Raw genomic sequence first — 25,476 nt, 5'->3', positions numbered from 1 at the left:
GTGTAAGGAGTCTGAGGAAAGGTCTGAAGAAGTCTAGCCCTTATGGGTTCTCATTAACTCACCAGTTAAGACTCCTTTCCAGGACAGAGATAAGAGATGAAGGAAAGAGCAGGTCTAGGTAAAGTGGGAGAGGAGAGCAAAGTCAGGAAACCTCAGGAAACAGGAAGCTATATTTTGAACACTGCAAAAGAACAAAAGGAAAGGGAGCTATAAGAAATTAGAAAAGCTGCCCTGAATCATGCCTCCATATAAAAGTTCAGAAAAATGAATTTCGCATAAAAAATAAACCAATAAATAATTTAGGTCAAATTCAATGCAGAGTTATAAGAATGAATAAGAAGCAGAATAACCTCCTTATAGACAATGAAACCATCCCAGAAAGACATGCCAAGAGAATCTGAACTCCTAATTCAGTGTAAGCTAAAAGACATCAAGAAAATAATATAAGACATGAAAATTAAAACACAAATCAGAATTAGAAAACCTCATAAATGAGGTGATAGGACTCAGGAAGAATTGGAAATGAAAGAAAAAAAATAATTTCAGACAAAGACTAACCTAGAAGAAACAACAAAGCAAATAAACTCGTTAGCGAGAACATTTTTTTAAAAGAAGAATCTCCTACATTTTTTATGTAACTTTTCTATAATCTAAAACTTTTCTAAAAGTAAGGTTTATTTAAAAAAAAAATAAATGAAAAAGGAAGAGAGATGAGAAATTCCATAATTAGGGTTTGGGAGGGAAGAGATTGGGAAGGTATGGAGGGGCTCTGGTCATAGAAGGAAAAGTTCTATTTCTTGACCTGGATGATGGTTACAAAGATGACTGTCTTATAATAATTCATTAGCCTCTACTTTGTTTTAAGCGGTTTTCTGCATCTGTGCTTTATTTTACAATACATTCTTCACATCATACCCATAGATCAACTTCAAATTAATTGTAGATAGAAGTGTGAAAGTTAAAGCTTCTACCAGAAATAAAAAATAAAGCTTCTAGAAGAAAATAGAGAAGAATATCCCCAGGTCCTTGAGGTACCAAGGATTTTTAAAACAAAGCTCAGAAAGTATTAACACTAAAGAAAAGGGATAAATATGACAAGATAAAATTAAAGACTTTATTTTTCAGCAAAAGACAATGTAAAGGGAGTGAAAAAGAGAGCCGCAGAGTGGGGAAAGATATTTGCAAAACATGTATCCTACAAAGGACTCATGCAAAATATACAGAGAACTCATTCAAATAAATTTTAAAAACACCCTGTGGAAAAATAAGCAAAAGATTTGAACAAGCACCTCATAAAGGTATCCAAATGGCCAATAAACACACGAAAAGACGTTCCATTCCACTTGTATCATTAAAGGAGATATTAAAATGATAAGAGATATTTCAATTCCTAAGTGTTTACCATAAGGAAATGATAAGCTTCACATATGAGGATATATATAATGTTTACTGCAAAATTGTTATAATTTTAAAAATTGAAAGCAATCAAAATATCCTATTAGAGAATATATGTTTTTGGTTAGCCTCAAAAAAAAAAAAAAAAAAGAAAGTTAAATGCCCATATCCATAAAGACCATTGGTGGTTTAAATATGTAATGAAACGTGTTCTGAAATGGCAGTTAAATCTTATTTTTATTTGCCAGGCACACATGATTGCACGCTTGTTCATGAAAATATAGACCTATTCTTAAGGAAGATATTCATACTTAAAGAATCAGTCAGTGAAAAATTACAGATTCTGACATCTTGAAATAGAAAAAGAGTGAGTTCCTTCACTCCAGAGAAAAGGAACCTTGCCCCCACTACCTTCCCTATACACTTAGAGTACTCTCCTGCCTAACTTTGCAAGGGCTTAAATGCCACATTGACTTGGGTTAGAATACTTTCTGGGTGATCTTGGACAAGTTATTTAACTTCTCTGAGCTTCATCTTCATCTGTAAGATAGATTATTATATTATATTGTACATATGCATATATACATACATGTGTGTATGTTTAAGATCTCCCAAAAGTTTAAAGTATGTTTTAACAAGTGTCTTCAAAGGATTGGGTACATAATAGTAGATGCTCAGTATATGTTAGCACCCTTTGTTACCACCCACATAACTGTATCAGTTTATTGTATTTAATATGTACTGTCTCTTAATTGTTCTCTGGTTGTTTCACATAGAACGAGTAATTCCTAGTATTTCATTAAGCCGTTAAAGGCAGAAACTGTGTATTTTTCTTTTAAGTGTTTCTTCTATGGGTCAGTTATAGAGTATAACTACTCTATACCCAGCATCCACCACATGATAGGTTTTTGCTAAATACTTGCAAAGTGAATAAACTGAATGCACAAATGAATGCTATAAGAAGGAATCCTATAGGAAAAGGCTGTTCATTCAATTTAGGAAGTGTTATACATATGAAGATTACTTAAACCTTAAGAATAGTTAAGTTTTCATTTAATTTTTCATTTTGATTTGTTGCTAAGAACATAAAGAGAAAGCCTGTGTATTTATGGAGAGTATGATAGCTGAAAGAGGGGGAAACTTTTTTCATTAGTTGGGATATGGGCAGAGAACAGGTGTTTTCCAGACTTGCATTTGTCACCAGCCATGAGCCCCTTGAATGATGTGCCAAAATCATAATAGTACTATAAAATGTGGATAAAACATGTCTGTCTATCTATCTATCTATCTATCTATCTATCTATCTATCTATCTATCTATCTATCTATCATCTATCAGTTTATCTACAACTTTATATATTTATATATAATTATCTACCATCATCATCATCTAATCATCTTTTTTAAGTGAACAGAAGCAAAAGTTGGGGAAAACACAGGCACAAGAGAAGAAAACACTACTTCTTGACACCGAATTTCCAATTTGAATTAAAAAACGGAGTCTGAAGTTTGTTACAAAAGAGCAAAGTGATCAGATCACTAACTAGAAGGAATGAAAAATGAGGTTTAGAAGTGGCAGATGGGAACCTGGACTGGAAAGCAAACTGAAGCTTTCTGCCACCGAAGAGACTTGGAGAAAAAGATCAAAACGTTGTGAAAACTGAAAGCTTTTAACTACAATGAAGAAGAGACAAAGCCCAAGAAACATGAAACCATCCAAACAAAGACTGATTGTCTGTAAAAGAATATGCACCTGAAATGTCCTTTTTCCCTCCTCTGGCCAAAACTCACCCCCTTTCTTTTACCCACCTTATATGACAAATCATATCACTCATGCTTGTTGTTGTGGACCTGGGAAGGTGGTAATACTGTCAAATTGAATACATTTGGTATATTCTCCAAATGTTACTGTCAAAAACTCTGGGAAAGATCACTCTGATTCTAGAGGCTGAGAACTTTTGTAGCGTGGAGAGAACTAGCCTTTGTGCTCTGCCCTGGACTAAGCGCTTATATATGGGGTAAGAGTAGGTGCCTTATCTTCTGCTTCAGTGTGATTGCTTTCTTTCCTCTCTCCTTTCCTTCCTTTCTCCCTCCCTTCCAAAAAAATAGTTAATGCCCTGATACTATGTTCTTGGCATTATTTATAGGTGCCAGGGATGCATCAATGACCAAGACAGAGTTCCTATACTCAAGGAGCATGAATTCTAGTGGGAGAGAAACAGATAACAAACACATTAAAAAGTAAAATGCTTTCAGGTAGTGGTCAGATCTAGGTTAGAGAGTGATGACGGCCTCCTGTTTATCAGGATTGGGAAGGGAAGTCCTGACATTAAAGCTGAGACTTGAATGATTAGAAGGAGGAAGCATAACAAGCGCTAATGGAATGTAACTCGAAACAGAGGTGACAGAGCCAAGAATAAAAATGTTGTGTTTGAGGGACAGAAAGAAGAGCAGATTGTCAGAAACACATTGCACAAGGAGAGTGGAAAGGATGAGGTTGGGAAGAGATACAGAGGTCATATCACACAGGGCTTTGGAGGCCAAGATGAAAAATGTGGGTTTTATCCTAATTGTAATGGGAAGCCACTGGCAGATTTTACGCAGGGGAGTGATAGGATCAGATTTATGCGGTCCACATATTGTTGATCCTCTCAATTCAACACTGGCTAGTAATTTTGAGCCTGGCAATGCCATTAGAAAGCCTGAAATTACTAGCTGTAAATCAAATGGTCCAGAAGTGCTGTTATCCTTAGTAAAAAGTTAAAGTCAATATAGCAGGAACCAACACAATTTAAAAATGAGCAAAAGATTTGAACAGGACACTTCATAGAAGACATACAGATGACCACTTAGCATGTGAAAAATGTTCAACGTGTTAGTTAGGATAATGCAAATTAAAGCCCCAATGAGGTATCACTAGATCCAGATAAGAATGGCTAAAATTAAAGACTGACCATGTCTAGTGCTGGAGAGGACATGAAGGAACTGCAACTCTCATACATTGGTGGTAGGAATGCAAAATGTTACAGCTACTTTGGAAAACTGTTTGGCAGTTTTTCATAAAGTTAGGCATTCACTTATCAGATGACTCACCAATTCCACTCGTAGGTATTCATTTATTCAAGAGACCTGAAAGTTTTTGTCCACACATTTGTATATGAATATTCATAGTACCTTTACTCATAATAACCAAAACCTGAGAGAATTCAAATGCCTATCAACAGGTGAATGCATAAACAAATCGTATTGCATTTGTACAGTGAAATTCTATGCTATAGTACAGAGGAATGAGCTGCTGTTACAAACAGCATGGATGGAAATAATGGATATAAAAACGTTGGTTTAACAAAAATAGCCAGACCAAAAAAAAAAAAAAAAAGAGTGTACAATGTAGGATTCCATTTATATGAAATTCAAGAACAGGCAATACGTTACAGGGACAAAAGGAAGATTGGTGGTTGCCAGGGGCTTGATATAGGACTGTAGAGGGGCTTGTGAAAACTTTTTAGGATGATGGAAATGTTCTATATCATGACTGTAATGACAGTTACATGGGTATATACATTTGCTTAAACTCATTAAACTATACATTTTAAATTGGTACCTTTTACTGTATATGATTTTACAAATATTGAAAGAAATTATTTCCCTATATTCCCACTAGAGACCTCTTCTTTCTCCAAAAAGCTTAAAAACAGGCTCATTCAGGCCTTGACTCAGTGAGCAATTCAATACAGAGACATACCTTCTTAATTCTCTCATCCCCTGTCCTACTTCCAGCTCCTTCCCCAGGGCTTCCTCTATCCTTTACCATACCCATAAATTTTGGTCACAGAATTTCCTGCTTTGGTTATACTATCTTATCATTTAACTTTATTAGGGTGATCCAGAGATTCATGTCTTCCAGGAGCTAGGGATTGAGTTGGTGTGATCAGCTTCCTTTTGGGGAATATTGGCTAAATCACCCTCTTACACCCTATTTATAGACTTTCTTTCTATCAGTGTATTTTAGAGCCCTACACTACTATTCTTTTTAAAGATTTATTTTTATTTATTTATTCCTCTCCCTCCACCCCATTGTTTGTGCTTGCTCTCTCCTCTCTGTGTCCATTCACTGTGTGCTCATCTTCTCTTTAGGAGGTATGGGAACCTAACTTGGGACCTCCCATGTGGGAGAGGTGCTTAATCACTCAAGCCACTTCCAATCCCTGCTTTGTTGCGTCTCTCATTGTGTTTCCTCTTTGTGTCTCCTTTGTTGCATCATCTTGTTGCATCAGCTCACTGCACCAACCTGTCGTGCTAGCTTTCTTTCTTACTTGTCTTCTCCAGGAGGCATTGGGAAACCAAACCTGGGACGTCCTGTGTAGTAGGCGGGAGCTTAATCACTTGAGCCACACCTGCTTCCCTAATCTATTCTTATCGTTGGTTCTGTTCCTATGTTTTCCTGGAACTATCCAGCTTATTAGTATTCTCTGTATCCCTCCTTCTTTCTTTTTATTGATAGAAATACATGTGTATACTTTACAGACATATATATAGAGAGGAAACAGAACACCCATAGACGCTAACAGTTACACTTGCTAGTGCACAAAAATGAAGAGAAGACTTGTCTCTTCCAGCACCCTATCTGTGGGGTGCCTAAAATTGGGTCTACCACTTGAGTGAGTGGCTGAGTTAAATATTTTGACTTGAATTTCGAAACTTGTCACAGTGATCCCATTGGCAGTAGAGTGGTAGGTTGCCAAGAAGGCAATTAATTAATTCTCTGTCTCCCTGTGTATTTAAATTTCTTTCCCTCTCCCTAAAGAGAGGTGATGCTATGGCTTACAACTAATATGCTCTTGCAGAGCTCTCCATACCAATTAGAAGGGTTCTGTGTTTTGACATTTTCTGATAGAATATTATGACATTCTGTGATAGAAAGCCGTTGTCCCCTTGAAGCGGAAACTTCATCAGAAGCACCGAGAATCAAGGGTGTGCTTTAGACACCCCGAAAGGGAGGGGACGATATGAGCTCACTGGGTCCAGTCAAAGGGACTCCCAAATAGGACTTTTCATGCAATCCAGCTGGCTCTCTATATTTATCTTCTAGTCTCCTCTCCCCACCCCATTTAGTTCTCAGTTGGAGAGGGGCCTGTCATTTAGCATTTCTTAACCCACTAGTTGGAACGCTTATGTGTTCATTTAGAACTCTGGAAGCCCTCTTTTGTGAAAGGCAAAACTGTCCTTAGATCATTGGGAGACAAAGAGGATGGGGTCACTTCATGACTAGAGTCATGCTTTTCACTGGGAAAAAATGAGAGCCATTGACACAAGCCATGTTGCATGACTTCTTGGAATCATGAATTTTAACCTCTTCGTCTTCAACTCTAATTTCCTCTTGCAAGCATTTGCCAGTGATCTCACATCAACTTTCCCTATCTGGAAAATACTTAATCTCAGAGATGTGAGCTCCTTTTATTTCAACCTATAATTGGCACTATACTCATTAAGTATGTGTTCCCAGAGACTTAAATCTCCCAACTGTTCAAATGCTGATTGAGCCCTGAATCTCAGCAGAGTTGCAGCCAACACCTACTCTCCAATTCATCAGACTCACCCAGGACAGCTATCAAAATGATGATGATGGACAATGCCCATCCCATAAAACAGAGAGTATCTGCAACTGCAAGCAAAACAGTTTCACCCATCTGCCCCATGGGATCTAAACCCCCTCTCAATTGGAAGTAGAGTGAGTGGGCATCACTGTCCCCAAATCTTCAAGACTGAGAAATGAACAAACCTAAGGGGGGATTGCAACTATGACTAAAGTAGACTTATTATTATTCTAGTAATGAAAGAACTTGTAACACTGATATAAAGGCAGTGGTCACCAGAAGTTTTGAAGGGAGGAGAGGGAAGAATAGGTGTAACACATGGCATTTTTGGGACATTAGAATTGTTCTGCATGACATTGCAATGATGGAAACAGGCCATTATACATTTTGTCAAAACCTATAAAATTGTGCAGTGCAAAGTGTAAACCATTATGTAAGCTATAGACCATGGTTAGTAGCAATGCTTCAATTTGTGTTCACCAATTACAACAGACGTACCACACTAATGAAAGAAGTTGTTCATGGGGGAAAATGGGGAGGGAGTGAGGTACATGGGAATCCCCTATATTTTTGTTGTAACATTTATGTAATCTAAAGCTTCTTTAAAAATCATAATAAAAATATATAAAATTTTAAAAAATCTCAGAGAAGTGAGACCAAGTTGATATTTACTTGGCACCTGGGATTCTTAGATATAGTTACGTTTCCATTATCAGGGTTAAGAATTTCATAGATAACTCATTCCATCAATAGTTTCAATGTTATTTCTTCCTAACTTTCTCTATTTAGCTTTAATTGGAGCCAATTTTAAATAACAAATAACAACAAGCAACAATGAACTAGAGATGCAATTCACCACCTTTACCTATTCTCAGACCCTCTCTAATTGAGGTGTCTAAAACGGAGCAAATAGAATATCTTCTTAAGCAGGTGTAAGGTTTACAGTGGTGGTGGGGAGGAGATATGCAATTAATTCAGCCACCTTGAGTATTATAGTGCCGGACAGTTCCTGACCTGGACATATCCAATCCCTAATAACATCATATTTGACTGTACCTTCAAATCCATTGAGATTTTTGTTAGATCTATGGTGAAGAATTATGTTTTCAAGAGTGTGTAGAATGGTTCTGTTAATAGTGGTGCCCAATGGCTCATTTTTGTATTGGAAAGTTTTCCAGTTTTTATCTAGGGAGGAATTGCTCTGATATGTTCACCCATGTTTGTTCCTGATCCTTATTGTTCAAGTAGGACTACCCTTTTGGGTTTTTTTATTCTTCAATACCTGACAGTCAGTACTATGTTAGCAGATTTTTTTTTTTTTTGCTTGAAGTTTGACATGTAAAAATATATTGGAAAGAGTCATTAGAGCTTTCAGAAAGAGGACTATGCTATGAAAGCCTAGATTCTAGTCCAAGCTCTGTCATTTATAAGCCGTATAATCGTTTTTCAAAAGATTTATTATTTATTTATTTCTCTCCCCTTCCCCCTGCACCCCCCCCCCCATTGTCTGCTCTCTGTGTCCAATTGCTGTGTGTTCTTTGTCCCCCTGCATTCTTGTCAGCGGCATCAGGAATCTGTGTTTCTTTTTGTTGCGTCATCTTGCCGTGTCAGCTCTCCTTGTGTGCAGCACCACTCCTGGGCAGCCTGCGCTTTTTTCACGTGGGGCTGCTCTCCTTGAGGGGCACACTCCTTGTGCATGGGGATCCCCTACATGGGGGACACCCCTGTGTGTGATGGCACTCCTTGCGTGCATTAGCACTGCACATGGGCTAACTCCACACGGGTCAAGGAGGACTGGGGTTTGAACTCTGGACCTCCCATATGGTAGGTGGACGCTCTCTCAGTTGAGCCAAATCTGTTGCCCTAGCTATTCCTTGTTTCCTCATCCTTTAAATGGAAGCAATGATGTCAATTTTAATGGGTAACGTTATGTGGTAGTAATTACCACAGAGCCTAGCATAGAATAAATGTCTGTTATTTCTAAGTCTTTAGTTCTAACAGACTCTATAATTACTCTTAGGATTAAAAATATGCTTACAATTCTCAGCAAGTGGCAGAAGTTGAGGATCACTGGGATGAAGATAATGGCAATAAATTCTATAGCAGGTAATAAAAAAATCTTTACATGTTTCTAAGAAACTGGCACTTTCCTAGAAACTAGGGTTAAGATAGGAAGAATGGAGAGGATAAAAAATGAATAGGATATTATTCCTACCTTCTGGGAGTTTGCGGTCTTGGGTCCGTAAGAAATATAATAAGAAATTTTTGATATCAACGCATCAGTTTTATGATATATAAGCATCTCAACTTCCGTAGAGAATTGTCAATTTGTTTAAAATAGTTTCAAAATATTTTTAGAACTTTCTACTTTGATTTAGCAGTTTCATCTTATTTTAATATAGAATAATTTGCCATGGTTCTAGATATCTCCCTAAAAAAGTCCCCTGACTCATTACCTACACTCTTGTCATCAAGAACTCGTCATTAAGTCAATTTCCTAATCAATATCTTTTTTGCTCTTTATTTGTTCATTTGATTAGTTATGGTGCTGACTAAGTTGCTATAACAAAGAGACCTAGAAATGCAATAACTCTGCTCCATGAAGTCTTCCAAGATCTGGGCTGGTAAGTCAGCTCTTCATCCTGAACATGTGGCTTCCAACTCAGGCTGCTTCAATTGCTGCCATTACTCAGCCAGTGGGAAGTGTCATAAGAAGTTTAAGTAGTAAGAGGAGGTTTAAGTAATAGTAATCATTAAGAAAGTGATTCAGAAACTCATGCATCACTTTTGTTTGCATCCCATTAGCTGAACTTAGTCACGTTGCTGCTTCTAGCTGCAAGGGAAGCTGGGAAATGTACTGTCTAGATGGGTGGTTGTGGTTCAGACAAAGAACAGGGGATTCTATTTCCTAAAGGAAGAAAGGGAAAATGGACACTGGTGACAACTAACAGTCTTTGCCGCATTCAGTTCTTTTTTATTCATGCTCTAATCAGTAACATAGGGCTGTGGCTGATAATCCCAGCAAGCTGCAAAGCTGCTGTTGGACCAAGACAAGAATGTTATTAGTCCTTGGAATTAGTTTCCATTTATCTATCTGTCTATCTGTCTATCTATCTATCTATCTATCTGTCTGTCTGTCTGTCTGTCTGTCTGTCTGTCTGTCTGTCTATTACCTATCATCTATCTATCTTATTCAGTTATTTTCCCATGGGCATGTGCTTGACTTCAATTCTGATATATGTTTGAACCTCTTTGTTTGGGGTAGTTTCCACTTTGTCAAGGATTCCATATATTTTTAATTAGGAAAGCAGCTTCATGCAAATGAATGACTAGGAGTTAACTAAGAGTAGAAATGCTTATAAAGCACCTGTCAAAAATTAAGTGCTATGGAAATCTAAATAATGACTAATAAAAACTGATTGTCCTGACTTCAAAGGAAGTGTTAAGTTGGAGTGTTTTCACGTGTAAGGCATTTCAATGATCTAAATAGGTGTTTAGATACTCACATGAGAGACTGTTCTAGCCACTCAGGAGAAATAAGAGTCTGTTCAACCCACTCAATGTTTAGATGCTTCCGAGAGAATATTATCATCTTGAAATATTATTATTTTAAAAGTAAGGATTGTGTTGTCTTGATTAAATTCATCTGAAGGGAGGACATTGCCTAATAAAAATGAGATGTCCTTCTTAAACTCCTTGCTTTGGACCCTTACATTCATGGAGTCTCTGCCTCTTATATGATCCAAAGTTCCTGAATCCATGTGTTGACAGACATACAAAAGGTAGGGCTACAAATTGATAGTGAACTCTTTTTAAAGTTAGGGCTACAACATTCTCATTTTAAAAATGTATCTTTCAATATTTATTAGATAAAGGAGACCTTTCTGAAGACAACAAACTGGTTATTTGAACAGTAAGTGGAAATCTATGGATCATATTGCTTGTGAGGGTCAATTGTTTTAAAATAAGGCAAGTACTTAGAATAGTAAACTTGTAAGTGAAATATTCCAAGGCCCCAGTACCTATTTTGGTTTAAAATGTTTATTTCCATGTATTATTTAGCAAAGTAGTAAAACTTCTGGCTCTGGACTCAGCTTGAATAGAGTTCAAATCTACCCTGTGAAATTGGTAACCATGAAATCTTCTTTCTCTTAGCTTTGGTTTCTTCATTGGTAAGTGGGGTATTGGGATAATAATAACCTACCTAACAGGGTAGAATTGAATGAGATAATGTTTGTGAAGAGCTTTCCATAGTCCTTAGAATATGGTATTTTCTCAATAAATGCTAGGAATGGTTTTCTGCTTTTCTCATTTGCTCAAATTTTCTGTGAAAGGCAACAGTTGCAAGCTTTTCTACTGGTGATTTCAAATCTCAAATTCTGTGAGTTCCATAGAAATTGTCTTTCATGATATGGCAGTATTACTTAGTGCTTGAGATTACACCATCAATTTCCTTTGGGCAAATTAATCTAGCTGTACCTTGGTTTTCTCATCTGTAAAATGGAAATAATAATTATAGGATTATCCTAATTATAGGATTCTTGTGAAGATTAAATGAGATAAGGTATATAAATTACTTATCCCAGTGTTTGGCACATAATAAATGTTCAACAATTATTACATATAATTAAATTTAAAATACATTAGTTTTTTTGAACACTTCATTTCCCCATTTTAAGGACAATTCTTTCAGTGCCCCATGTCTTCAAAGTGGGTTTCAATTATGCATGCTATTTCAGAGTGCGCTCTCATGAATAGATGAAAGAAAAATAAAAACCCCACACTGATAATTCAACTTTCTGTTAAATGTTTAGTCCTAACACGCTCTCAGATTTGTTGTAGTATGTGCCAATGAGTAAATCTGAGTGTTTTGTTTATTCTTTTTCCATTTTCAGTTTCGTTTTGAAGTAAGCAGAGGGTAGGGATTTGGAATCAGAGGTAAAGAGAACTCGCACTGCAATGATTAATTTCATCTCTCAGGGGACTTTTGGGCATTTTCTTATTGTCCCAACTGGTTACTTGTAGTTTTGATAGGGAGGCCTGAGGGCTGAAGAAGAGTGTACAGGATTTGGAATAGTATGAGTTGGGCAGCTGGAGTACACCCCCAAACCATGTGTAGCTGACATAATGCAGTGATGTAGCAATACTCCAAAGTATCATTCTTAGAAGCCCTGTCTAGTAGCCTGCCATGTGGGAACTCTGCCTAGCCCTTTGAATTCTTCATGGGTAGAAGGCGTATCTTACTAGGTTTGGTTTCTCTAGTGTCTAACACTGGCATATAGTAGGTACTTGATAGTAGCCTATTAACCAAAAGCCTGAAAGTAAAAACTACCTCTTTTTAATTTTGTGCTATGTATGATTTTATTTAGATGTTGCTAGTGCTGGGATATTAGACTTCTTTTATCTACTTTACACTAAATCTTTTTATAAACTGAAGCAATGATTACATTCACAAAAGTAACTTTTTACTTAAAGAAACCTGTGAAAATTGATGAATACTTGTAGGCTCTGTAAATTTCTCTCTCCCTAATGTTATAAAGAAGAGTAAGTCTAAAGTAAAATGCCGCAGAACAAGCCTAACAGCCAGGGGAATCTCAAGTCACTCCTACTTCAATTTAAAATGTATATGTGTACTTCAGTCTTGCAGAGGATGCCTGCCACCAAATGTTAAATTAAAACATCTCTATAGGCAATCGAAAAAATAGATATCAAAGCACTATAGACTCTTCAAAATGAAAGTGTTGTATTTCACTGCTCTATTATTATTTAAAAGTGTAATGCTTAATTTCTTGTGGAGCCTCTTCTCAGAGATTTTGCCTTTGGGGCAGAAGTGAAAGGGTTGGAGGAATGGTGTAAAATTTGGGGATTTCTGTTAAGTAGTGCATCCCGGGTTCTCAGAGTAACTGTCCCCAGTCACTGCTCCCATTGGCTGGGGTAGCTTTTTTCTGCAGTTCCTGCTGAAACGGGGCATGGGTTTTTGAAAGGACCAGACACAACCTGCCGGATGTGGGTTGTTCTGCTGAGTTCTCCAGGAGAGCACTCTGGCTCACCCTTGACCCTCCTTTATCTTTCAACAAAAGGAGGAAAGTGAGTTCCTTCCAGAGCTTGTTGAGGTGCTCCTTGGTGCTGGGCTCAGGCAAGATGCAGTCACTGAAGTGTAGTGCATTTTAAAAACTCTTTCTGGGAAATGAAAACATGATTTTGAAGTAGTCTGTAGTATTGAAATGCAGCACTTTGCTTCTTTTCGAAGCAAGACTTGCTTTAGGCTCACTGGTGCAGAAGGGTCCTCAAGGCGAAGAGGCTCAGAAACAGCAGGAATGGGATCTTAAGAAAGGTATCACTCATCCTACGAAACAAATTGCTCTAATTAAAAAAAAAAGCTGCCGCTTAGCAGGAGAAGCTCAATCAGTAATACGTCAGTGGGAGCAAGTTGTAAAAAGCCTCCATAGAAATATCTGCTGTACTGACTTCATAATCTCTGCTGGCTGTGATGAAAGGGATGAAAATTGATGGTGAGTGGCCTCCAACACTTCTGGTCATTCCCCTGCTCCTCCCACTCTACTCTCCCAGGCATAGAGAGACCTTGGGAAAATGTCTATTTCATTTTCCTTTTCATCCTCTGTGTGAGTACCTGGCTGCAAAGGGAGAAATGCTTCAAGACATCATTTTATCATTAATATTTTATCCACACCCACAAATGCTTATGAAATTTTGAACGTTTAAGATTTACCAATTCACGCATTTGTGAGAAATTCTGTGCCTTTACTAATGAAAGAGAACCATCCAAAGGAAAAATAATTTTCTTTGAAATATAATAAAAACAACTATTTGTGCTCACAAACCTCTGTGTCTGCCTAGAAGCACTATTCCCCATTTCCATTAGTTTATATTCTCACTTTTGTTTGGTTCCATTTGAGTGAATGAAAATATTCTATTTTGCTATCTGTTTTTAAGAATGCTAAAATTTAACCAACTTTAATCGAATCATATTGACTATTGGTGTAAGAAATTCTCACCTCTTTCATAATCAAGGGGAAGCATCAAAAGCAAAATGCTATATTGAAGCACAATATACATGTTTTAGATTTTAAATCCCTATAGGTTCTTGAAAGTATCCTAAATTTTCATAGGGACATGCATTTTTTATACAACCATGTAAAATGCACAAGTGTATAAAATGGACATTAAACTAGTATATAGTTCCTTTGGTTCCAGCTGTATGATTCCTTTGGTTGGTGGAATGAAAAGTTAACTTCACCTAGCAGGATTTAGATTATAATAAAACCTGCAGTGTTGGCAGTGAGTTGGCAGTGATCAAGCCCCCTTTTCCTAAGGAAGAAAAGCTGAAGTACACAGAATAATCCTCACTGGTACTCATCCCTGGACCCTCAGATCTTTTCTGTGGTAGTGTGATGAGGTTCTAAAGGTTCTCTTTCATTTGTCAGTCATGAAGAGTTAAATTTTCCATTCTAGATATCAATTAAAGACGAGTGTTTGGTTTTTGAAATTTATTTCAGTTTCAAAAAACTTCCTCATCACTGAGCTGTTACCAGGATCTATGAAGAATATTTAGTAATTGAGGTGCCAAGGACATGAGAATCCCTTCCCATAATTTTGGCAAATTATAATGAGTAAAAATCTCCAATAATGATAAAATAATCAAAATTTCTCACACTTATTTGTTTAAATCTTTGATGTTCCCACTAGACTATAAGTTATATGAGGGCAGAGTCTCTGTGTCTGTGTCATCTTTGTTGCGAACAGAAGTATTAGACACAGTTGGCACACCATATGTAGCTGATGACTGAAACTCAAATATTAAGTTGCCATCAAGATTATAATATAAAAATGTCTGTAAAAAAGATAAAGGCTCTATACTTTATGCCCCTTGAATACTTAATGCTATTGTATACATTTTCTAAGAACAATGATATTCACTTATGTAATCACCCTAAGTGCAATGTTTTTTGAGTGCCTGTTTTGTGACTGCCACTGGAACTGTTAATGGTGAATAAAACAGACACAAACTTAAAAAAAAAAAGATAAAGGCTATTTTGGGGGAAGGCTGGGTTCTCTTCCTTCTTTGTACTTGGGGTTCCTCACACATTCCTATGTCTACTGTTGAGTCCCTGCTGGTCTCTGAAGTTTAATTTTTCTACTTTTAAAATGGTGATAAAACATCCTGTTTTACTCAGAAATGGTAAGCATTGAACTGTATATTTGAGTGTTTAGTGATTTTACCAACCAGTCTGCTTTACTGGAAATAGAGGACATGTGGCATACATAAAACATCTTGAGTAAGAGCAAGACTTTCTCAACCTCCCCCTGCCCTGGCCCCAGCAACAACACTGTGTTCATTATACTGATTATCCACACAGATAGATTATATTTGCTAGCCTCTCTTGCAGGTAAATTGGGGGGAGGCCATATGGCTGATTTTTGGAAAAAAGGAATGCAGGCCAAAATGATGCATGCTATTTGCAGACTTGATCCTTAAAAAATGTCTAACCTCCAGTTTTTTTTATTCTTTGACGGCCTTGGAAACCACATGCTCCAGATAAAATGAAAGCAGCCTAAATCCCTGAGCTCAGAGGAGAGTTGCCCAGGCTAGCCACATGACTGACATTGGACCGTGCTGTGAATGATAAATAAGTCTGCATAGTGTCAAGTCATGGATATTTGGGAGATTGTATGTTACAGCAGTCAGCATTAATTATTCTGATTAATATAATTCCAGAGATTGTAAAAGATTTTCCAGTCTGGGTAAGGGATGAGGGAGGAGAGGGGATAAAATGAGAGAGAAGGGTTGGAGGGACCTGGGATGAAGGCACCAGTCACCAGGGCACCATCTGAAGAGGAAGGGAGTCAGTGTCCAGAGTCATTTAGCCTCTCATGAAGGAGAACTTCACCTCACCATCACCAAGAGCTTCCATATGATGGAAGATTGGATGAGGGCAGGAGAGTAGGTGAAAAATAATACTATTTGAAAAGAACTATGAGGATCACATCACTCACTGGTATTTGTAATAGTTGTATTATGTTGATAAGAGATTTTATTTTCTTGTTTTATTCTTTTTGCAATTTGGCAATGAAAGCTACTCAATATTTCTTGAAGACAATATTATACTATAAGAAAACTTAGTGTTTTTCAATTTCTTGGGTGGCCTTGAATTTATGGCAAAGGATCCTTGAATTTATAGGAATGTTTGGGCACTGTAAACAGATTGAGTAAATGGCTTATTTTCACAAATGTACACTATTTTTCAAATATATGTAGACTATTTTGAATAGTACAAGTCAATTCATTTAAAGCTATTAACAAATTCATAGTAACTTTTAATAACTACTGTATTTTCTCAATCGGTAGGTATGAAAAGTTTCACTATAATAGTTTTAAACATACTTGATATGTAAAAATGTCCCCATACTTAAATGGAGATTAAAGAGGGCTAGATCTCCAAGCTATATTATAAACCCATTTTTTAAATGTTGTTAAATAGCAGTGATCTTTAGGTACATTCCTCCAGTTTTGTATAATATTTTTTACAGTCCTCAGGGAAACTGGTTTCTTAAATCAACGTCATCTCCAAATATGTGTTTGAGTCTTGTTTTGGTAAGATATTTCTTTGGTTGTTTGCTTTGTTCTTTCTCTTCTTAAATTTCTAATGGAACAGAGTAGTCATGGACCAATTATTTTTAAATGTCTGAACGTAAGAATTAAGGTTATGGATTTATTTTGACTTCTTACAGTATTATGAAAATATTGTCATGCTTTGAAAAATTTACATTTGTTCATCATTTTTTATTTGATTATATTAGTAGTGATTAAGAAAAGTAAAAAATAGGGAAACGGACTTTGGCCCAGTGGTTAGGGCGTCCGTCTACCACATGGGAGGTCCGCGGTTCAAGCCCCGGGCCTCCTTGACCTGTGTGGAGCTGGCCCATGTGCAGTGCTGATACGTGCAAGGAGTGCTGTGCTACACAGGGGTGTCCCCCGCGTAGGGGAGCCCCATGTGCAAGGAGTGCACCCATAAGGAGAGCCGCCCATTGCGAAGGAGGGAGCAGCCTGCTGAGGAATGGCGCCGCCCACACTTCCCTGGCCGCTGATGACAACAAAAGCAGACAAAGAAACAAGACGCAGCAAAAAGACACAGAAAACAGACAACCGGGGGAGGGGAGGGGAATTAAATAAATAAAAAATAAATCTTTTAAAAAAAAAAAGAAAAGTAAAAAAGTATCTTTCCAATAAAACAAATTTCTTACTTTATTTCTTAAATCCATTCTACATACAGCTCTAAAATAATTTTCCTAAATTCCTTATTTAACATTTTAGTTTCTGTTTTAAAAAATCTGCATTGACTTCCAATTGCCTATAGTTTAAATTTCAAATATTTAAGCTTATTTTGTCAGGTTCTCTCTGATCTGACTCCAATTTTCTTTTATATTCTTATTTCTCAATACATCCCACAAATTTGCTATAATGTGGAGGCCAAGTATTTCATCAAGAGCCAGAAAACTTGGGATCAAATCCTGGGGTAACTAGAGTCCACAGTTTCTAGTTGCAGGACTACAAAGGGGAGACCTCAGAAACTGGAAAGTGCTGGGAAGATTATAGAGAGGGAGGAGTTTGAGGAATCAGCCCCTTAAAGTTGTTTATGAAGTCCAGAGATTATCCATAAGCTGTACAAAACTAGATTATTCCTAATTAGCATACCAAAGATTTTGAAAACTGAGATAGATAGATCACTGTCCAGTTCCTAGGCTGACCACTAGTGGCACACATTCAGGAAAGCTCTTTGAGAGCTATGAAAACTGAATTGACTTTGGAAGCAGAGTCTACAGAAGGTGGTCTGAAACTTGCAGCTGAACCTAACCAGATTACTTCCTACTAAAACAAAAATATTAACATTCTCCGTAAAATTTAAACTAGACCCAGAGTCTCCTGATATAATATTCAAAATGTCTTGGATATAATCCAAAATAATACAGTATATATAAAAAAAACACAAAACTTTCATCTTTCACAGAAAAGGCAATCAATAGATGCTGAACTCAGATAATACAGATGTTGGAATTATCTGATAAAGACTTAAAGTACTTATTATAAAAATTCTGAACAATAACACTCTTGGAACAAAAATTAAAATAGGAAGTCTCAAATTATATTATTGATGTGAAGACAGTGGCCACTGGAAGTGCTGAAGACAGGGAGAGGGATAAAAATGTGTAATATGGGGGCATTTTCAGGACTTGGAATTGTCCTGAATGACATTGCAATGACAGATACAGGCCATTATATATCCTTACATAACCTACAGAATTGAGTTGGAGAGAGTATAAACTACAATGTAAACTATAATCTATGCTTAGTGGCAATGCTCCAAAATGTGTTCATCAATTGCAATAAATGTATCACACTAATGAAAGAAGTTGTTACTGTGGGGAAAAGTAGGAGGTGTGGGGAGTGGGACATATGGAAATCCCTTATATATATATATTTTTTTAAGACTTATTTTTTATTTATTTCTCTCCCAGTCCCCCTGCCCTGTTGTCTGCTCTCTGTGTCCATTTGCTGTGTGTTCTTCTGTGTCCACTTGCATTCTTTTCAGCAGCAACAGGAATCTGTGTCTCTTTTTGTTGCATCATCTTGCTGTGTCAGCTTGCCATGTGTATGCAACACTCCTGGGCAGGCTGCACTTTTTTTTTTCACACAGGGTGACTCTCCTTGAAGGGCACACTCCTTGTATGTGGGCTCCCCTATACAGGGGACACCCCTGTGTGGCACAGCACTCCTTGCATGCATCAGCACTGTGCATGGGCCAGCTCACCACACAGGTCAGGATAGCCTGGGTTTGAATCCTGGACCTCCCATGTCGTAGGCAGATGCTCTATCAGTTGAGCCAATTCTGCTTCCCTCCCTTATATTGTTTTATGTAACATTTTATGTAATCTAAGTACCTTTAAAATAATTAAAGATATATTTAAAAAATAGAAATTCTCAGCAAAGAAATAGAAGGTATAATGAAAGTCCAAATGGAAATTTTAGAACTGAAAAATACAATAACCACAATAAAAAACTCACTGGATGACACAGTAGCAGAATGAGATGGCAGAGGAAAGAGTCAGTAAACTTGAAAATAGGTCAATAGATATTATCCAGCATGAATAAAATAAATAAAAATATTGACAAAGAAAAACCAGAGATGAAGGGAACTGTAGGACAATGACAAAATCGAACATTCTCATTAGCAAAGTCTCAGAAAGAGAGGAGAAAGAATGCAAGACTGAAAAAATACTTGAAGAAATAATGGGTGAAAACTTAAAAGTTTGGTGAAAGACATGAACATATTTATTCAAGGAGCTGAGCAAATACCAGTTAGGATAAATCCAAAGAAATATATGTTCAGAAACATTATAATCAAATTACTAAAAACTAAGGACAAAGAAAAAATCTTGATGCCACCATTGTAAAACAATGCATTACATGTAGGAGAATGATGATTTGAATGACTTAGGATTTCTTTTTAGAACCCATAGAGACAAGGAGAAAATAGCACAATATTTTTTTAAAGTGTTGAAAGAAAGGAACTGTCAACCCAGAATTCGATATCCAGCTAAAATATTCCTCAGAGTTAAAGGTGAAATGAGGAATTCCCAAAAGAAGGAAGACAAAAAGGATTTATAGATAGAAAACTTCCTGTAAAAGAATTGCAGGGAAGCAGCTGTGGCTCAATTAGTTGGGCTCCCATCTACCATATGGGAGACCCTGGGTTCACGTCCCAGGGCTTCCTTGTAAAGGCAGGCTCACCTGCATACTGTGGAGAGTCACCGTCCCAGGCACCGCAGAGTGCCACTGGCCTGCAAGCACTGCAGAGCAAGGTGATGCAACAAAAAGGGAGACAAGCAAAAATGCAGAAGTGAACACAGTGAACAGACACAGAGAGCAGACAGCAAACAAGTCGCAAAGTGGGGGGATAAAAGTAAATACAGGCACAGAAGAATGCAAAGCAAATGGACATACAGAGAAGATAGCATGCAAAAAGCTGCAAGGGGGGATTTAAAAAAAAGAATTGCAAAAGAAATATTTACAGACAGAAGAGAAATGATACCAAACAGAAACTTGGAACATCAGGAATGAAGGAAAAGCAATATAAATGTAAATATATGGGTAAAAATATGTAAACATAATGGACTATTCTTGTGTTCTTGAGTTCTTAAGATATGTTTAACTTTTGAAAGCAAATTAAAACATTGTCTAAGGAGGTTCTTAGTGAATGCAGATGAATGTATAGAGTGCTGTAGCATAGAGGGGAGAGCCAAAAAGAATATACAGGGTAGTAAAGTTTCTACATTTCAATTGAGGGGTAATATATAATTCTAAAAATAAATGGAAAAAATGAAATAAATATTTTATAATCCTTATTGAAATGACTAAAAATACTATACAAAATCACAAAAATAAAAGAAACATTTAAATGAAATATTAATAACATTTAAAAACCAGGATGGTAGGAAAGGGGAAACAGAGAAATGAAAAATAAAAAAGAGGAAACAAATAGAACACAAATTTAAAAATGGAAGACCTGAATCCAACATATAATAATAACATTAAATTTAAGTGGTCTATGCACACCATTTAAGTGACAACTATATTCAGAATGGACCTAAAAACATGATCCAACTATATGTTGTTTATAAGACACTAACTTCCAATATAATGATATAGGTAGGTTAAAAGTAAAAGTATGGAAAAAGATGTGCCATTAAAATAACCAAAAGAAACCTGGTATGGCTATATTAACATCAGAAAAAGCATACTTCAGAGCAAAGAAAATTACGAGGGATAAAGAAGGATATTACATATTAGTAAAGGAATCAATTCAACAAATATATATAACAATCCTAAATGTATATATGCAACTAATAAGAGTTTCAAAATACATGAAGCAAAAACTAAGAATGAAAGGAGAAAAGACAAATCCATAATTATAATTGGAGACTTCAACACTCCTATCACAGTAATAGAACAGAAAATAAGCAAGAACAGAAGAACTGAAGAATGCCTTCAACTAACTGGATCTAACTGACATTTTATAGTACACTCCATCCAACAGCAGAATATAGATTCTTTTCAAGTGCATGTGAAACTTTCACCAAGATGGATCATATCCTAGATCATAAACAAATTGAAAATAACTGAAATGATACAAAGTATATTCTCAGACTATTATAGAACCAAACTAGAAATCAGTAACAGAAAGATAATAGGAAAATCTCTAAATACTTCAAATTAGTTGTCACATTTCTGAATAATTATGAGTCAAAGAGGAAGTCTTAACAAAAATTAGACTTTTTTTTAAAGTAAATGAAAATGAAAATACAAACTGTGGGATAAATCTAAAGCAGTGCTTAGAGGGAAATTCATAGCACTAAAATGTATGTATTAGAAAAGAAAAAAGTCTCCATTAAAAAACTTAAGCTTCCAGCTTCAGACACTACATAAGGAGAAAATTAAATCCAAATCATCCAGAAAGAAGGAAATTATAAAGACAAGAGCAGAAATCAATGACATTAAAAATAAGAAAAATAGAGAAGATCAAAGAAATCAAAAGCTGGTTCTTTGAAAAGGTCAATAAAATTCACACACCTTCAGCAAGACTGACAATGAAAAAAAGAGAGAAGATACAAATTACTAATATCAGGAATTACTACAAACACTGGAAACTTTACAAGGAAGATAAAGGAATACCACAAACAACTCTACTCACATAAATTTTATAATGTAGAGGAAATAGAGCAATCCCTGTAAGCCACAAATTCCCAAAACTTACCCCAAGATGAATAGATTCTGATCTAAATGGATTTGTTCTATAATATTAAGGAAATTGAATTTGTAGTTAACAACTTCCTGAAAAAGAAATCTCTACGCCTAGTCAGTTTCATTGGAAAATTCTATGAACTACTTAAAGAAAAATTAACACTAAGTCTACACAACTTCTTCTAGAAAAATATAGGAAGAAAAAACTCTTCCCAACTTATCTTACAAGGCCACCATTACTCTGATACCAAGATTAGACAAAGGCATTAAAAGGCCAAAAAAAACCCACAAACCAATATCTCATGAACATACTGGTAAAATACTGGAAAAATCCTTAATAAAATATTAGCAAATCGAATTCGGCAACATTTAAAAAGAATATACACTAGGGAGTGGGTGTAGCTCAGTGGTTGAGCTCCTGCTTCCCAAGTACATGTGGCAAACTAAAACATTCCGCAACCTGATAAAGGGCTTCCAGGAAAAAGAAAAAAAAAAGCTTAATAGGGAAAGATTGAATGCTTTCTGCCTATGATTGAGAACAAGATAGGTTTGTCTGCTCTCTTCAGTCCTATTCAGCATCCTATTGGAAATCTTAGCCAGTGCGATAAGGTGGGACAAAAGAAATAAAAGACATACAGATTGGAAAAGAAGAAAATTTAACTGTCCCTATTCATGAATCTAATTGTCTATTAAGAAAATCCCAAGGAATCCATGAAAAGCTTTTAGAACTAATAAGTGAGTTTATCAAGGTTGCAAGATAAAAGATCAACATACAAAAATCAATGGTATTTCTTTACAATAGCAATGTACAACTGAAAAAAAAATTCAATACAATTTACAATCTCATAAAAAATGAAATAAATATAAATTTAACAAAAGATGTGCAGGACTTGTATCCTGATAACTACAAAGCATGGATGAAAGAAATCAAGGACAACTTAGATAAATAGAAAGATACCTGTTCATGGATCTAGAACACTCAATATAGTAAAGGTGTCAATTGTCCCCAAATGGATCTATTGATATAATGCAATACCAGTCAAAATCCCAGCAGGATTTTTTTTGGTGAGTATAGACAAAGTGACTCTAAAATTTGTATGGGAAGGCAAAGGAACAAGAATAGCTAAAACAATTTTGGAAATTAAGAGTAAAGTTAGAGGAATCACACTACCCAATTTTAATAGTTATTACAAATCTACAGTATTCAAGACAGTGTAGGACTGGTAAAGGGAGAGAGATATAGGCCAACAAAAGAGAATAAAGAGTCTAGAAAGAAACCCAAACAAATATGGCCAGTTGGGGAGTGGATGCAGCTCAAGTGGTTGAGTGCCTGCTTCCCATGTACGAGATCCCAGGTTTGATCCCTGTACTTCCAAAAACAAACAAACAAAAGCCAAAAAAACCCAACTGTTATTGGGAAATAGATGAAGCTCAGTGGTTGAGTGACTGTTCAATTAAACCTTATACAAGATCCTGGGTTCAATCTCTGGTACCTCCTAAAAATATATTTTTATAAATATACATATATATGTATATGTGTGTCTGTGTGAGCGTATGGTCAGTTGATCTTTTACAAAGGTGCAAAATCAAATTAATGGAGAAAGAATAGATTTTTTTGACAAACAATGTTGAAAATTGGACATCCAGATAAAAAAGATAAACCTTGATGTAAATCTCACAGCTTATAGAAAAATAAACTGAAAATGGTTCATAGATCTAAATGAAAATCTAAAACTATAAAACTTTTAGAAGAAAACAAGAAAAAAATCTACGTGACCTTGGATTTTGTGATGAACTCATGGGCATCACACGAAAAGCAGGAACCATAAAAGAAAAAAAATAGATAAATTGGACTTTATAAAAATAAAAAAAAGGTTTTGTTCTAGTATGATACTGTTATGAGAATGAAAAGGCAAGTCATATATCGAGAGAAAATATTTATAAACTACATACCATATCCAAGGATTACTTATATCCTGAATATATAAAGAACTCTCAAAACTCCCAGAGAACACTTCCTCCAGGTTTTTCTTTACTCTTCGTTTTTGTCTGAAACAAATATCCAAATAGTTTAGGGGATGATGTGCGCATAGATTTCCTGACACTTCCTTCATCTTCCATCCTGATAGTTCATATACATACAAATTCCTAATCACGTACATTAAAAAAAAAATCCAGTAGACTCTTGATTTAGGAAACTGGACTGTAGATATCTGTGAATTCCCACCTCCCCCTTCCTTTCCATGATCCTCCTGAGGATTCTAAGGTCATTGACAGAACATTGAGCTAATCAAAAGCAAACGGTATTTTTAATCTTTAAACATTAGTTTCAAGCTATTCTTTGGATTTTGTCTTTATGAGTGCTGTACGATCTCAGGATTTCCAGTTAAATGTGTATAAAAATAATTAAATATTAATTTCTAATAAAAAATTAGAAAATCATTTCTACCTGAACAATTCAACAGAGATTATCATTCAAAAAGCCATTAAAATCAGTGCCGTGCTGCCACTAAAAAGTCTTTGTATTTCTTCTCATCTACACAAAACTTTTGAATTTTCTTCCTTTGGTATTGACAACCTGCAGCTTTATCTCATTAACCACAAAATATTTTCTTGACTGAAAAAGTTTCCCTTAATTGGGGTAAAACCAGTAGCTTCCCTAATATATTCTTTTCCTCAGCAAGAGAAAAAATATGAGAAATAAACAGGTTTTAAATGAAGTAGAAAATAATTTACACAATTTTCTTTATAACTTGCAAACAAATATCACTTGATTTTTGTCTATGTATAATGCTAAATATCATAATGCCACTGAGCAAGTTTTAGGTATAGCCCATAATGAAGCAAAGTAATTTGTATGTTTGTGTGCGAGTTATCTTCAGATACAATATTTTTTCCCCCTGAGTATTTATTTATTTATTTGCACCACGTGGATAATAGTTTACTCTGTAGTTCACACTCTCCCCCCGTACATTCAGGGGTTATGGCAGGATATATAATGTCCAGCATCTGACCCTGCAATATCATTTAGGACAACTCCAAAGTCCTAAAAATGCCACCTCATCACATCTCTTCTTCCTACTCCCTGCCCTCAGCAACTACTGTGGCCACTTTCTCCCCGTCAATGATACAATTTCTTCTATTATTAGTCACAAAAGTTTTATAGTAGAATATCAGTAGGTTTACTCTAATCCATATTTTATTCCTCCATTCTGTGGGCCCTGGGATGGTAAGATCCACTCCACTTCTATACTGAGAGGGGGTTTAGATCTCACATGGTTGATGGATGCAGTTCTCCTGCTTGCAGTTGTAGGCACTCTCGGTTCCCTGGTGTGGTGATTGACCATCTTCACCTCCCTATTAGCTGACCTGTGTAAGTCCAATGAACCAGAGAGTAGGATTTGCAACTCTGCTGAGGCTCAGGGCCCAGCTGGCACATGGACAGTTCAGAGATTCAAGTCTCCTGAGTATGCACCAACGCTAGCACCAACCAGATACAATGTTAAACTAATCCTCTTCTCCACGGTTGCTAAGGTTAATGATTCAAATTAGAAAAAGGTGGTGGTTGGAAAAGGCAAATATCTAAATTAGTAACTGGTAGAGGAACATACTCCTGTGTAGACCAATTGCATTAAAATAGAAATTTTTAAATTGAAGTCAGTGCCGT

The sequence above is a fragment of the Dasypus novemcinctus genome, chromosome 3 (assembly GCF_030445035.2).
Source record: "Dasypus novemcinctus isolate mDasNov1 chromosome 3, mDasNov1.1.hap2, whole genome shotgun sequence".
Taxonomy (NCBI): Eukaryota; Metazoa; Chordata; class Mammalia; order Cingulata; family Dasypodidae; genus Dasypus; species Dasypus novemcinctus.
The sequence above is the reverse complement of the archived record's forward strand: the minus strand, read 5'-3'. Positions refer to the sequence as shown.